At 43.3% G+C, this 15,313-nt stretch overlaps 1 protein-coding gene across 4 annotated transcripts in view; it reads right to left on the reverse strand.

The window, feature by feature from the left end:
- The window catches only part of LOC125462861 (uncharacterized), a 163,669-nt gene extending 149,511 nt beyond the window's left edge, over nt 1–14,158 (reverse strand). For 2 of the 4 annotated variants that reach the window (XM_059653343.1, XM_059653341.1), the window contains exon 1: nt 14,036–14,158. The gene's annotated coding sequence lies outside the window, so the exon portion shown is untranslated. The remainder of the gene's footprint in view (nt 1–14,035) is intronic. The other 2 variants (XM_048553303.2, XM_059653342.1) reach the window with 1 other exon arrangement.
- Nucleotides 14,159–15,313: the final 1,155 nt, after the last annotated feature.

The raw sequence follows: 15,313 nt of genomic DNA on the forward strand, positions 1-15,313 counted from the left end.
ATTTTTGTTGATTTGCTCTATTGAAAGCTCAAAAGCTGAACGTACAAGGACAGCTAGCTCCCAAGGGCAGAAGTCCTGATGTTCTGGGCATTTTGTGAGTAGTCAATTCTTTTCAGTGTGTATATTCATCTCGTAATAAATACTTGCCAATGGGCAGCTTTCAAATGTTCTAAATGGGTCCAAACCAAAAACTGCTCTGAAAGCTGCATTGAGCTAAAACATTAGCTGAGTACTAACTAAGTGAATATTGTTGAGAGAAGAAAAAGTGTTGCCAATTTTGCCCTCAATTCCAATTAGATAAGACCATGTGACCATAAGATTACAAGATGTGGAAGCAGAAGTAGGCCATTCAGTCCATCAAGTATGCTTGACCATTCAATGAGATCGCAGCTGATCTGATTATCCTTTCCTGCAGTTTCCCCATAACCCTTGATTCCTTTACTGATTATAAACCTGTCTATTTCAGCCTTGAATATTCTTAACAGCCCAGCCTCAACACCCCTCTGAAATGAAGAATCTCACAGATTCAGTACCGTCAGAGAAGAAATTCCTTCTCATTTCTGTCTTAAATGTGTGCCCCCTTATTCTGAGATTATACCCTCAGCTCTTAAACTTCTGCATGAGGGGAAACTAACTCTCGATAACCACCCTGACAAACACCCAAAGAATCTTATAGGCTTCAGGTAGATTGCCTGTCATTCTTCTGAATTCCAATATGTACAGCCCCAAACTACTCAATCGTTCTTCATAAGACAGTCCCTGCAAACCTGGTATCAGCTGAGTGAACCTTCCCTGAGCTGCCTCCAATGCCAATTTATCCTCCCTTAGACAAGGGGCCCAAACTGTTCACTGTATTCTAACTGAAGACTGACTGGTGTCTTAATATATTTTTAGCAAAGACTCCCTACTTTCATACTCCACTCCTTTTGAAATAACCGTCAACATTCCATTTGCTTTCCCTTTTACCCACTGACCTTGGATACTAGCTTTGTGTGATTCATGAACAAGGATTCCCAAACCCCTCTGTCAATAGCTTTCTGCAGTCTTTCTCCATTTAAATAACAACCAGCTCCTTTATCCCTCCTGCCACAATGCATCACTTCACATTTTCCCATATTTCATTCCAACTGCCAAGTTGTTGCCCAGTTGCTTAACCTGTTTAGACCCTTGGCAGAATCTTAATGCCATCCTCGCCATTTGCTCTCTCATCTATATTTGTGTCATATGCATAGTTGGCTATAGTACATTCACCTCCCTCATCCAAGTCACTTATATATAAATATATTGTAAATAATTGTGACCCCAGCATAGATCCCCATGGCACACCATCAGTTACAGGTTGCCATCTTCAAAATGCCCCTCTTTTCTTAACACTTCATCTTCTAAGAGTTTGTCAACCCTCTGTCTGGGGATGGTGCAGTGGATGGTGCTGGTAAAGTTTAAGCTCCTGAATTTTTTTTTGCATGATAAATTTTTTTTAGGTGCTGTAATGTCAAATTCATCACAACTATAGGCACAGTGCTGGAAGGAGAGCGCTTAATAAAGAAAATTTGGACTTCTGTTGTCTATTTAACTTACCAGGCATTAAAAAACCAGATTGACTGGTCCAGAGCCAGGTAGCAATGAAAACACACCCTACCCAATTATTTTCTTAAACCTTTCATGGCATCTATAGCGGCACTGTCTCCACAGTATAAGCAAAAAGATCACTGGATCTGTTGCATACCGTATCAAACTCAAATAATCTCTGTTTGCTCTTCAGTAAATTAACAATGTTTATTTTTTTAAAAAGCTATTGCCTCTTTAAACAGGCAGCTGTGGGGTATTCCTGAAGGCTCAGAGATGAAATGGCAGGGTTGGAAACTCGGTGAAATTTTCCAGAATGTGGGACAGCCATGGAGGCTGCTGGAGAATCTCAGCTGTTGTGGCAGCAACTGTGTGGCGAAAGAAGCAGAGTTAATGTTTCGACTCAGGTTTGACCCTTCTTCAGAACTGAAAAGTGTTGGAAAATGTTTTATTCGCATCTTTGACAGATAGGGGTGATGGAAACAGGTGGGCCAGGTCAGAAATCACACAACACCAGGTTATAGTCCAACGGGTCTATTTGACAACACAAGCTTTCAGAGTCTCTGTCTTTCCTTGAGTGTTAGTGACAGAGTTAGTATCAGACACAGAATTTATAAGCAAAAGATCAAAGGTTCACATCATCACGGAGAACAGACAGAGTCGAGGCCCATTGCTAACAAAAGCGTTTGTTAACAGAGGCATAAGAGAAAAGCCTTCATTGTGAGAGATTTTGAGGATAGTAGCTTTGAGACAGTAGACATTGGCTTTCATTAACAGGGGAATCGATTGGCTTTCATTAACAGGGGGATCGAGTTTAAGAGCCGCGAGGTTATGCTGCAGCTCTACAAAACCCTGGTGAGACCACACTTGGAATATTGTGTCCAGTTCCGGTTGCCCTATTATAGGAAAGATGTGGAGGCTTTGGAGAGGGTGCAAAGGAGGTTTACCAGGAGGCTGCCTGGACTGGAGGGCTTGTCTTACGAGGAGAGGTTGACTGAGCTCGGACTTTTCTCTCTGGAGAGAAGGAGGAAGAGAGGTGACCCGATCGAGGTGTACAAGGTAATGAGAGGCATGGATAGAGTCAATAGCCAGAGACTTTTTCCCAGGGCAGGATTGATTGCCACGAGGGGTCATAGTTTTAAGGTGTTAAGAGGAAGGTACAGAGGAGACATCAGAGGGAGGTTCTTCACCCAGAGAGTTGTGAGTGCATGGAATACTTTGCCAGTGGAAGTTGTGGAAGCAGAGTCATTAGTGACATTTAAGTGACTGCTGGACATGCACATGGACAGCAGTGAATTGAGGGGAATGTAGGTTAGGTTATTTTATTTTTGGATTAGGATTATTCCACGGCACAACATCATGGGCCGAAGGGCCTGTACTGTGCTGTACTTTTCTATGTTCAATGTTCTATGTAGCAGGTATACGTTGTTACAGTTGTACAGGGCCTTGGTGAGACCACACCTGGAATTTTGTGTGCAATTTTGGTCTCCATTTCTAAGGAAGGATGCTCTTGCTCTCAAGGCAGTGCAGTGAAGGTTTACCAGGCTGATTCCGTGGATGGCGGGTGTGAGATATGAGGAGAGCCTGGCTAGGTTTGTGTTGTTTACACTAGAGTTCAGACGAACGAGGGGTGGGAGGCATCTCATAGAGACTTATAAAATTCTAACAGGACTGGACACGAGATAGATGATGCATAATCTGGACAGGGTAGATGATGATGAGCATCCCAGATTTCATTCAGCTCATCATTGGTGATTATACTTCCAGTTGACATGGGGTTAAAGTCTGAAATTCCCTTCCGAAATATTCTCCACCTCTCTCCCCCTCTTTCCTCATTTCTCTACTTGCCTTTCCTCCTTTCAGACACTTAAAAGAAATGACTTCCTGGATCAAGCCTTTAGTTTTCCGACCCAATATCTCAGTTCAATATTTGGCTTCACAGTTACTTCTGTGAAATGCCTTGGGATGTTTTATTATGATAAACACTATATAAATACTTGTTGCTTTTGTTAGTTTAAGTAGACACCATTGCAACTAAACTCAAAACATCTTCATCAAAACAGGTTATGATGATCATTGTTTGAAGGATTAATTTCCTCTGACAATTAGTTGTATATTCTAAGATATAATTAAACACACTTCTGGATGGCAGTTAAGGAAATAATTAAGACTCAAGAAAGCTCTCTGAGTCGGATAGAACATTGACAGTGCTTTTGCATGATATCTATTTTTAGACTGAGCTAAATAAATAAGCTACAGATCTTTAACCCATGTAATAACTTTTACAATCTAATATTTAACATTTGTTGTAGACTTCTGTTAGGATAACATGTTCACTTGTCATGGTGTTGTGAGGAGGTTATCGCATGGGGTGGGTGGCAGTGGGAGGTGAGGATGGTGATTGGGAGGAGAGGCAGTCATCCTTGCCTCTATATGATTCATGTTCTACTCCAAGTAAGGGTTGCATGCTCAAGGCTAGAGCAGAGGCCATAGGAGGATTTAATGATGGAAGAGCAAGAAACCTGAGGGTCAATGGTTGTTACATAAGAGCTAGGAACGGGAGGAGGCCATACAGTCCATTGAGCCTGCTCTTTTATTCAATAAGAACATGGCTGATCTGATTAGAATGTCAATTTGAGTAGAAGCTTCTTCAGCAAGTTGATTTTGTCTCTTTTAAGGACATGTGTGGAAGGCAATGGAAAACCATCTCATCTGATCTTTTGAGATAACAAGGTGTAGAGCTGGATGAATACAGCAGGCCAAGCAGCATCAGAGGAGCAGGAAAGCTGATGTTTCGGGTCTCTGCCAAGTAGGGTCCAGAACCAAAACGTCAGATTTCCTGCTCCTCTGATGCCGCTTGGCCTGCTGTGTTCATCCAGCTCTACACCTTGTTATCTCAGGTTCTTCAGCATCTGCAGTTCCCACTGTCTCATCTATTCTTTTCCCTGGTTTATGAACATATGATCTAGGAAAAGGAGAAGGCTATTCAGTGCTTTGAGCCTGCTCTGCCATTCAATAAGATCATGGCTGATCTGGTTTGAACCTCAACATCAGTGCGTTGACTATAAAAGTTGGGATGTCATGTTGCAGGTCTACAGGACATTGGTGAGGCCACTTTTTGAATAATGTGTTCAATTCTGGTCTCCCTGCTAAGGGAAAAATGTTTTAAAGCTTGAAATGGTTCAGAAATGATTGACAACCATGTTGCCAGGTTTGGAGAGTTTGAGCTACAGGGAGAGACTGAATAGGCTGGGGGGTAACCTCATTGAGGTTCATAAAATCACAAGGGGCATGCATACGGTGAATAGTGAAGGTTTTTCCCCAGTTGGGGAATATTTAAAACTGGAGGGCATAGGTTTAAGGTGAAAAGAGAAAGATATAAAAGGGGTCTCGGAGCAACATTTTCAGACTGAGGGTCGTGTGTGTATGGAATGAGCTGCCAGAGGAAGTGGTGGGGGATGGTACTATTGCAACATTTAAAAGGCATCTGCATGGGTATATGAATGGGAATGGTTTACAGTGATATGGGCCAAATACTGGCAAATGGGAATAGATTAGTGTATAATATCTAGTCAGCATGGGTGCGTTGGACCAAAGGGTTTATTTTGGTGCTGTGTCTCTCTATGTCTCTATGACTCTAAATTCCTGCATATCCCCGTAATCTTCTATCCCCTTTTGGTAAACAAGAATCTACCTGCCTCTACCTTAAAAACATTCATTCAATCATTGACATTGAAAGTGGGAGGCTCTTGGGAGTGACTGAAGAGGAAAGCGCGGGGCTACAAGGTGCAGAGAAATAAGTAGAGAACATGGCCTAAGGTAGATTGCCTCCCCAGTGCATTCCTGTCTGGTGAGCTTCTGTAAAAGTGAGATGTGACTTTAAGAGGTGCAAAATGATATATTGAAAATATCAGCAATGGTTTTGGAAGCAGTAAAAGTATCTTTTGACAAGCTGACTAAAACACTGAATTGGATTGCAGCCTGACAAAATTGACAAGAGTGGAAGCACTTTCACCCGCTCCTGGTGCTCTGTGTATTGAAGTCCATCTGTATGCAGAAGAATTAGTGAATAGATTTCCGTATTAAAATTTGCTGATAGGATGATATCAGGATAGTGTTGCTGAGCTGTATTCAGACGTTGTTGTTGCACTCTGCTATTTGTAAGAGGAGCCTCATAAACAGTATGCCAGTTTCCAATTACATTTTTAATCGGTGGCTGTGCGATGGATCAAGGTCTTAGCCATGAAATTCATTTGTTTTCCACTTCTGGTGAACCTTTCTGTTCAGGCATTGAACACTCAGTGGTCGAATTACCACATTTTGTAGTTTCCACTGTTTGGTTAGCAATTTAGCAACTTAGTAAGTGCTGAAACTGCAATAATTATGGGTGTGTCACTGTTAAATGATTTTTCAGCATTCTGACTAATTAGCGTTTACTTGAACCACAGAAGAATTACGCTTTGCTGTCAGTTTAGGTCCGAGACCAGGCCAGCCTGGGAGATGAGTCCTGGAGGTGAGTGCTTGGCTGAAGGCCAGTGTGTGGAGGAAGCAAGGCCCCCTGTTCTAAACTCAGTGAACACAGACTGAGTGAAAAGGACTATAATTCAAGTACTTTTAAAGTTCTTTTTGATTCTTATTCTGGACTTTGAGTAATTCCAGTACTTTATAAAACATTGTATTCCCATGCTTGAACATTTTTTTACTCTTTAAATTTTGTAACAAACCCCTCAGTGTCCGTACCTATGTACCCTGTACCTAAGATGGTGCCAAAGAGGTGACATTGCGAACTTATCTCTGCACTCACTCGGGCGCACATGACAATTAGGGTTATTCTATTCTACTTCCTAAGAAATAATTAAACTTACTTTCGGTGGGGAGGGGCACAATGAGAATGGGTCGAATAATGAGAAGAACTGTAGAAACAAAATGGCACGATGATGCTTCGATAACTGAATTGAATTTTTGAGCAGTTAACAGAGAGGGTACATAATCGTAAAGTGGTAGATGTAAATTATCTGGGTTTTCAAAGTGCATGGAAATGATGCCCCATAATTGACAATCTCATAAGGTCCGAGATTGTGGAATCAGGGATCATGTGGCAGGATGGGTTGCCAGACTGAGAGCAAAGAGTGGGAGTAAAGGGTAGTTAGGCAAAGTGGAAGAAGGTAGGAAATGGTATTTCATGGGTTCCAGTGCTTAGACTGTTGCTCTTCACAACAACTTGCTTTAACAGTTTGAATTTTTGTATCCAAAAGTTCTAACTTCCAAGTACGTAAATGAAATCAAATTTGTTTTGGGGAAATGGGGTAGGCGGGTGGGTGGAATAGTGAGGAGAACTGCAGAACAGGGCATGAACAAGCCTGCATAATGGGCAGATAATTAAATTCAAGACAAATAAGAGTCAGCAGGACAAAAAGGGCAGCCACTAATTATTTGGAAAATTCAAGTGTGGCTGAAAGAGGCCAATAAACACATTAATCATTAAAAGGTTTTGGTTTGAAGTTCCATTTCTGTTGACTTACATTCATAGAATCATATAGTACAAAAGAGGCCCTTCAGCCCATCGAGCCTGACTTCCATGCTGACATTTCAGTGCAACACTGTCAAAGCAATCTTCCCTCGAAGCTCCACGTAAGCTCTGACTATCCACTCTATCTATGCCTCTCATCATCTTGTACACCTCTATCAAGTCATCTCTCATCCTTCTTCACTCCAATGAAAAAAGCCCTAGCTCCCTCATCCTTTCCTCATTAGACCTGCCCTCTATTCCAGGCAGCATCCTGGTAAATCTCCTCTGCACCCTCTCTAAAGCTTCCGCATCCTTCCTTTACTGAGGCAACCAGAACTGAACACAATATTCCAAGTGTGGTCTAACGAGAGTTTTATAGAGCTGCAGCTTAACCTCGTGGCTCTTGAACTCAATTTCTCTGCCAATTAAATTTCCAGATTTCTAGGGACTTAACAGCCACGTTCATATTAAGTTTCATAATCTCAAGCCTTTGCATAAAGAAGCTGAAAATAAACATTTCAAGAAAATATTTAAGCAGTGCTCTAATCGGTGTAAAAACGCACACAATAAAATCAAAACTGGCTGACTGTCAGGGACTGAGACTAAAGACAATATTTTGTACAGATTTTATGGATGGCTTCCTCAGAGCGGAACAATAAGGTTTTACGTGGCACGTTGTAGACAACTTGTTTCACTCTTCACAATTCTATTTCCCAAAACCATACATTCTATGAGAAGTAATATTTTTGGCATGTACAACAAATGTGACTTGATATTAATAAAGAAATGCTGTCTGCTACACTTCATTTCCCTTTGCCTCCTGTACACCCAGCCAGCATTCTATTGCAGATTAGTATGGATTGACGGTGACCATGTGACAACTGTTAATAGCTGCAAAATCTCATCTGGTTCACTGATGTCCTTTAAGGAAGGAAATTTGCCTGAAATAACTCTACCAAGGCTGGCATCCCATCACCAAGTCAACCTTTATTGACACATGTGTAGTGCATGACCCTGACCTAGCTAGTTCAGAGCTGCCTCCTAGAGTGAACCGAACCTCTGACACTCCTGTTTATATCTGTCAGCCAGGGCTCCCTGATTGGATCAGGTTAACAGCCCCAATCAGGGAACTCATACTCTACAACGCCGAACTCGTCTTCACCCTCAACAACTTCTCTTTCGATTCCTCCCACTTCCTACAGACAAAGGGGGTGGCCACGGGTACCCGCATGGGCCCAAGCTATGCCTGCCTCTTTGTAGGTTACATGGAACAGTCCCTCTTCTGCACCTACACAGGCCCCAAACCCCGCCTCTTCCTCCGTTACATTAATGACTGTATCGGCGCCGCCTCTTGCTCCCCAGAGAAGCTCAAGCAGTTCATCCACATTACCAACACTTTCCACCCCAACCTCAAGCTTACCTGGGCCATCTTCAACACATCCCTCACCTTCCTGGACCTCTCTGTCTCCATCTCAGGCAAACAGCTTGTAACTGATGTCCATTTCAAGCCCACTGACTCCCACAGCTACCTAGAATACAGCTCCTCCCACCCACCCTCCTGCAAAAATTCCATTCCCTATTCCCAATTCCTCCGCCTCTGCCACATCTCCTCCCAGGATGAGGCATTCCACTCCCGCACATCCCAGATGTCCACGTTCTTCCAGGACCGCAACTTTCCCCCCGCAGTGGTCGAGAACGCCCTTGACCGCGTCTCCCGATTTCCCGTAACACATCCCTCACACCCCACTCCCGCCACAACTGCCCCCAGAGGATCCCCCTCGTTCTCACATACCACCCCACCAACCTCCAGATACAATGTATCATCCTCCGGCACTTCCACCATCTACAATCCGACCCCACCACCCAAGTTATTTTTCCAACCCCACCCTTGTCTGCCTTCCGGAGAGACCACTCTCTCCGCGACTCCCTTGTCCGCTTCGCACTCCCCTCCAACCCCACCACACCAGGCACCTTCCCCTGCAACTGCAGGAAGTGCTATACTTTCCCCCACACCTCCTTCCTCACCCCCATCCCAGGCCCCAAGATGACCTTCCATATCAAGCAGATGTTCACCTGCACATCTGCCAATGTGGTATATTGTATCCATTGCACCCGGTGTGGCTTCCTCTACATTGGGGAAACCAAGCGGAGGTTTGGGGACCGCTTTGCAGAACACCTCTGCTCGGTTTGCAACAAACAACTGCACCTCCCAGTCGCGAGCCATTTCAACTCCCCCTCCCATTCCTCAGACGACATGTCCATCATGGGCCTCCTGCAGTGCCACAATGATGCCACCTGAAGGTTGCAGGAACAGCAACTCATATTCCGCTTGGGAACCCTGCAGCCCAATGGTATCAATGTGGATTTCACAAGCTTCAAAATCTCCCCTCCCCTCACTGCATCCCAAAAACCAGCCCAGTTCTTCCCCTCCACCCACTGCATCCCAAAACCAGTCCAGCCTGTCTCTGCCTCCCTAACCTGTTCTTCCTCTCACCCATCCCTTCCTCCTACCCCAAGCCGCACCCCCCGCTACCTACTAACCTCATCCCACCTCCTTGACCTGTCCGTCTTCCCTGGACTGACCTATCCCCTCCCTACCTCCCCACCTACACTCTCTCCACCTATCTTCTTTTCTCTCCATCTTCGGTCCGCCTCCCCCTCTCTCCCTATTTATTCCAGAACCCTCTCCCCATCCCCCTCTCTGATGAAGGGTCTAGGCCCGAAACGTCAGCTTTTGTGCTCCTGAGATGCTGCTTGGCCTGCTGTGTTCATCCAGCTCCACACTTTGTTATCTTGGATTCTCCAGCATCTGCAGTTCCCATTATCACTTCTACGACGTCCTCCTGGTTGACCTCATTCCAATCACTAGACTGTTATTGTTACGTGGTCTGGCCTGCATATGACTCTAGCTGCACAGCAATGGGGTTAACCATTAACTGGATGGGCTGTAAATGCTGGGCCAACCATCGATGCTCACATCCCATGAATAATTTTCTGGATTGGTAAGGGGTACGACATGACTTCTTTTTATTATGTTATTCATTCACGGAAGTGGCTTTCATTGGCTGGGTCAGCATTTATTACCCAACCCTCTCAATGCCTTTGGCAAGACACAGATGAGTCACCTTCTTCAATTACTGTGGTCCATTTGGCAAGAGAACACACATATTGTTGTTAGGGAGTGAGTTTTGTCCCAGTGACACTGAAGTAACAGTGATATAGGTTGGTGAGTGGCTTGGAGGGGAGCTTGCAATTGGAAGTGTTCCTTTGTATCAACTGCCCTTGACCTTCTAGGTCTACGTAGAAAATACCAGATTTTCTTCACCAAGGATGTAGCTTATTACTTAACCACAATTTCTTAATTGAGAATGTTTGATTTCCTACATTTTAAGCTGTGCTTCTACACACTCAGCAAATCCTACAGTGGACCTGGAGGCCATTCAGCCCATTGAGTCTGCACTGACCGTCCTAAGAGCATCCCACCCAGACCACTACTGTATCCCGGTAACCCCACATTCACCATGGCTAACCCACTTGCATGTCTTTGGGCTGTGGGAGGAAACCTGAGCTCGTGGAGGAAACCCACACAGACACGGGGAAAATGTGCGAACTCCACACAGACAGTCGCCTGAGGCTGTAATTGGAATTGGGTCCATGACATTGCGAGGCAGCAGTGCTAACCACTGAGCTGCCATGCCACACCCAGGTTAATATTTTTTAAGCATTTAGAGAGATGATAGTCAGATAATCTGTGGAATTTTCATGATCTTGTGGGGATGGTGGGCTGGAGTTACCCTCTCTGACTTTCTTGTCAGGAATTGTCACCCTCTCGTTTCTAATCAACAAGTTGGAGAATGTCAAACCAGATACCAATGAGATGAGATGGCAATCAATCTATACAGTAATGTATGCTAATAGGCCTCTTGCTGCTCACTAGCATGAATCATGTCTCACCAATCAACATGATTTGAAAATGGGACATTGTGCTCTTGCCAACAAGAAGTTCCTCACTGCCAATCTCATATTCCCGACTTTCCTTCGTGTGCCCACCTGCTTCAGTGATTGGGAAAATTCCATCTATAAACATCAGGTCAACAGGTTAACCTGCTCCCATTTCCAGGCAATCTTCCCAGAGATGGGCCATCACCGACAAGAACTTATGTTGGCACAGCACCAGGGTGTACGGTCAACTCAGCTTTTTGAAGGATGATTGTGAGTACTGCAAGGATGGAGACCCTCCCCCCAACCCTATCCTGCCTACCGAGTCCACCTCGCAGCTGAAGTTTGGCCTGTAACCACAAGCAATGTTTTCAAGCTACATTTCTCGATATCATGCTGTGGTGGGACATAAACGTTGACAATATCTCAACCTGGAGGGGGCATGGATTGAACTGGAATAGTGGAGTGACCACACTGCCATTGGCAAGCATTGAGGTTGAGGGGGTAGCCTTATGATTTATAAAATCAGAAGGGACATAGATTAGATGAATGACAAATGTCTTTTTCCTAAGCTGGGGGAGTTCAAAACAAGGGATTATATTTTGAAGGAGAGAGAATAAAGATTTAAAAAAGACATGAGGGGCAACTTCTTCTACACCGAGAGTGGTTCATGTGTGGAATGAAGTCCCAGAGGCGTGGACTTGTTGGGCCAAAGGGCCTGTTTCCACATTGTAGGGATTTATGAATCTAGGAGGAAACCATGAATGCAGATCCAGTTACAACATATAAAAGACATTTGTACAAGTTCACAAATAGTAAAGGTTTAGACATAGAGACAATAGGAACTGCAGATGCTGGAGAATCTGAGATAACCAGGTGTGGAGCTAGATGAACACAGCAGGCCAAGCAGCATCATAGGAGCAGGAAAGCTAATGTTTTGGGCCCAGACCCTGCTCCTTTGAAGATGCCTGGCCTGCTGTGTTCATCCAGCTCTACACCTTGTTATCTAAGGTTTAGGTGTATATGGTCCAACCCCAGGCAAGTGGGGCTAGCTAAGTTTGGGAACATGGTCGGCATGGACTGGTTGACTGGCCTGTTTGCATGCTGCATGACTCTGTAACTGTATAAATGGTCATCTCACTAGTTGTGAGAGAACAGGTAACTCAGGTAGCTCCTGAGATGCTGCTTGACCTGCTGTGTTCATCTAGCTTCACACTTTGTTATCTTGGATTCCCTAGCATCTGCTGTTCCCATTATCTCTGATCACAATTCTAACCTCACTGCGAAACCTCTTCCAGGGATGCCTAACTTGAAGAAGTTACCCTCCTCCCTCCGGACCAACCTCAGGAATCTTTTTCCCACTGCAACTCTCTTGTCTCCTCTATTGTCTTCAGTCCGCCTCCCCATCTCTCCCTATTTATTTCAGAACCCTCTCCCCATCCCCCTCTCTGATGAAGGGTCTACGCCCGAAACGTCAGCTTTTGTGCTCCTGAGATGCTGCTTGGCCTGCTGTGTTCATCCAGCTTCAAACTTTGTTATCTTGGACTCTCCAGCAGCTGCAGTTCCCATTATCTCTGGTAACTGACCAATTCTATTTTAGTCCGGGACGAGTTCCGTGAAGAATCAGAGCAGTAGATTTTGGGCACCAAGTAAATCAAGCAATATGGGGGTTGGATAATGAAATGGAGTTGAGGTAAATGATCACCTCTGATCTTGTTGCATGGTAGAATAGCTTCAAGGGTCTGCATTTTCTAAGCCTTTGTATATTTATCATGTTCAACCTTCAGCTCTAAAAGGAAATGCCATTGCTTCACTTCATTCAACTCTATTAAGTTGCAGCATACTAATGTTTTGGATGTTTGGCAATGCAGTTGTTCGTTTCATAATAGCAGGAGCACAAACTTCACATAACCCTTAAAATGTCATGATTGGTAATGTCATGTTTCTGAGAATTCAAATGCAGTAGCAAAAAGTAGTTTTATGAATAAATTCATACAAATTCAGAAATAAACAAAAACCTTGCTTTGTGAGTGTTAGTGGCAGATCAAATGCTTGAACAAGGCAGTAAAGTTTACTAATTCAAATTAAAAACAGATTTTGTACTCAGGCAAAAAAAAAGGTCCCGAGACAGAAGGGCCTTTATTAAAATTACATCACCACACAGTTTAAAATAAAATTTCCAAGAAGTTGCAAAAACTAGATATCATGCCTCCATTATTATTTCAGTCAACATGAATACATAACAGTAAATCCTTCATACTAATATCATCCCTTAGAAAGTTCTGCAAAGCTTTCTGTCATAATCTTCTGTTAAGGTGGCTGCAAATCTCCATTTCCAATAAGCATACCCTGACTTCAATACAGTGAAGTACATCCTTACAGTGTCTTCAATGAAAAGAAGCAACAAATTTTCCTCCTGACTTCCCATCTGCACATTTTTTATTAATCATTCCTGAACAATCTGCTGCAACTCTCAGTTATCCCTGCACATTCCTCTTACAAACCTGTCATTACATCTACCCTCTATGCTATTTCTTCAAGTTCATTGCAGTTCAAGGTTGCTGTGGTTATTTGCTGTGGCTCCCCGTGACTCTATTGTCTGCATGGCTCCAACAGAGATTTTTTTATCTGTAGTGTCACCTATTATCCAGATATGATGGATGCTACTAAATCTGTTTTTCTGCAATGAGTTCAGTCTGTACTTTTTCAACAATCTTTATGTCATGTTCGTAATCACGTGGGTTGGCCATGGCAGATTTGATAGACCTGTCTTATTCGCAATGAACATATTTCAATCATGTCCTAACACTAATTGCATAATCCACAGAAAGTCTTCCAGAAACATTACAGTCTGTCTGCTGTTTTCTGGAGACCACTGTAAAGGAGATGATGGCATTGTTGTTATGATGCTGTTGGAATTTAGATTCAATTAATGAAAGACTGGAATTAAAGAAACTATTGCTGCTGATTGTAAAAACTGATCACCAATGTCCTTTAGGGAAGAAAATCTGCCATCCTTACCTGTTCTGGCCTTTGTGTGTCTCAAATTCCTCAGCCATGTGGTTGACCCTTAACTGCTAAAATAGTCTAGCAGGCCATTCAGTTCAAAACTGAAGGGATGGGTAAAGATTACTGATGGGATGTCCAAATCCCATGAACAAATAAAGGAAAAAGTCCTTGCATGTGGTTGGCTGAGCCGATGAGAATACTTTCCCATCCAATCTGCTGTGATTATCAGCTGTACACTGTGTGATACTCTTTGACCACAAATGTCTTTGTTGTTGTTAGATTTATCATTAATATTGCCTCAATTACAAAAGGCATGATGACTTAGTAAACAGCTTATCTGTAGTAAATGAATGATAAACACATTACTTACTCCTTGTGGCTCCTGTGCCATTTAACAAGAGCACAGTTGATCTTTGGCCTCAACTCCATTTATCCCTTTTTTATTGCTTTCTTCAGAGTCCAATAATCTTTTGATCTCAGCTTTGAATAGACTCCAGGACTGACTCTTGCTCCTTGGGGTAGAGATTCCAAAGGTTCATAGCCCTTTGAGAAAAGAAGCTTCTCCTTCTCTTAATGGTTGACCTCTGATCCTGAGTGAAAGTTGTCCTGGTTGTAGATTGTCCAGTCAAGGGAAACCTCATCTATGGAAACAAATCCAGAGCCTTGTGCAAAAACATCAAAAATATAAATCTGCCGCAGTCAGGTAATATTTACAAATTTGGCCTTCTGGCAGGAAACGAATCCACCAGCAACAAATATTGGAAATGCAGAGATTTAAATTACAGTCTGGGTATAGTTTCTATGTCCCGTTACTCAGACCCGAACTTGTAATCTAACTTCATGACATGGTTAAATTCCAACTTTGGGATGAGATTTTAAACTGAGGCACCGCTGCCTTCTCCAATGAAAATATAAAAATACCACAGAGTTATTGGAAGAACTGAAGCGCTTTCTCTTGTACCCTAACCTATCGCATATCACTGAACCAACAACTCATTCTACATTCAAAAGCATAATTCTCAACTGTTTTACGTTAGTTCTTGGTTCTCGGATGTCTAAATTCTAAAATTATAAGTTTTATGCATAGATCTCTTATTTTAGTGACTTTCTTCAGTTCTGTAACAACTCCATTACCATCAACCTCCCCAAAGGTCTGGCTTTGTGGGCACGGTGCACTGTACCTTTTAGTTTTCTGATGCCTTAGTTCCAAAATTACAATTTTGAGCAGAGATCTCTTCATTACTTTTGTAACTTGCTTCAGTCCTGTAACGATTCCACCGTCATCATCAA

Source organism: Stegostoma tigrinum, chromosome 21, assembly GCF_030684315.1.
Source record: "Stegostoma tigrinum isolate sSteTig4 chromosome 21, sSteTig4.hap1, whole genome shotgun sequence".
In the NCBI taxonomy this organism is placed as follows: Eukaryota; Metazoa; Chordata; class Chondrichthyes; order Orectolobiformes; family Stegostomatidae; genus Stegostoma; species Stegostoma tigrinum.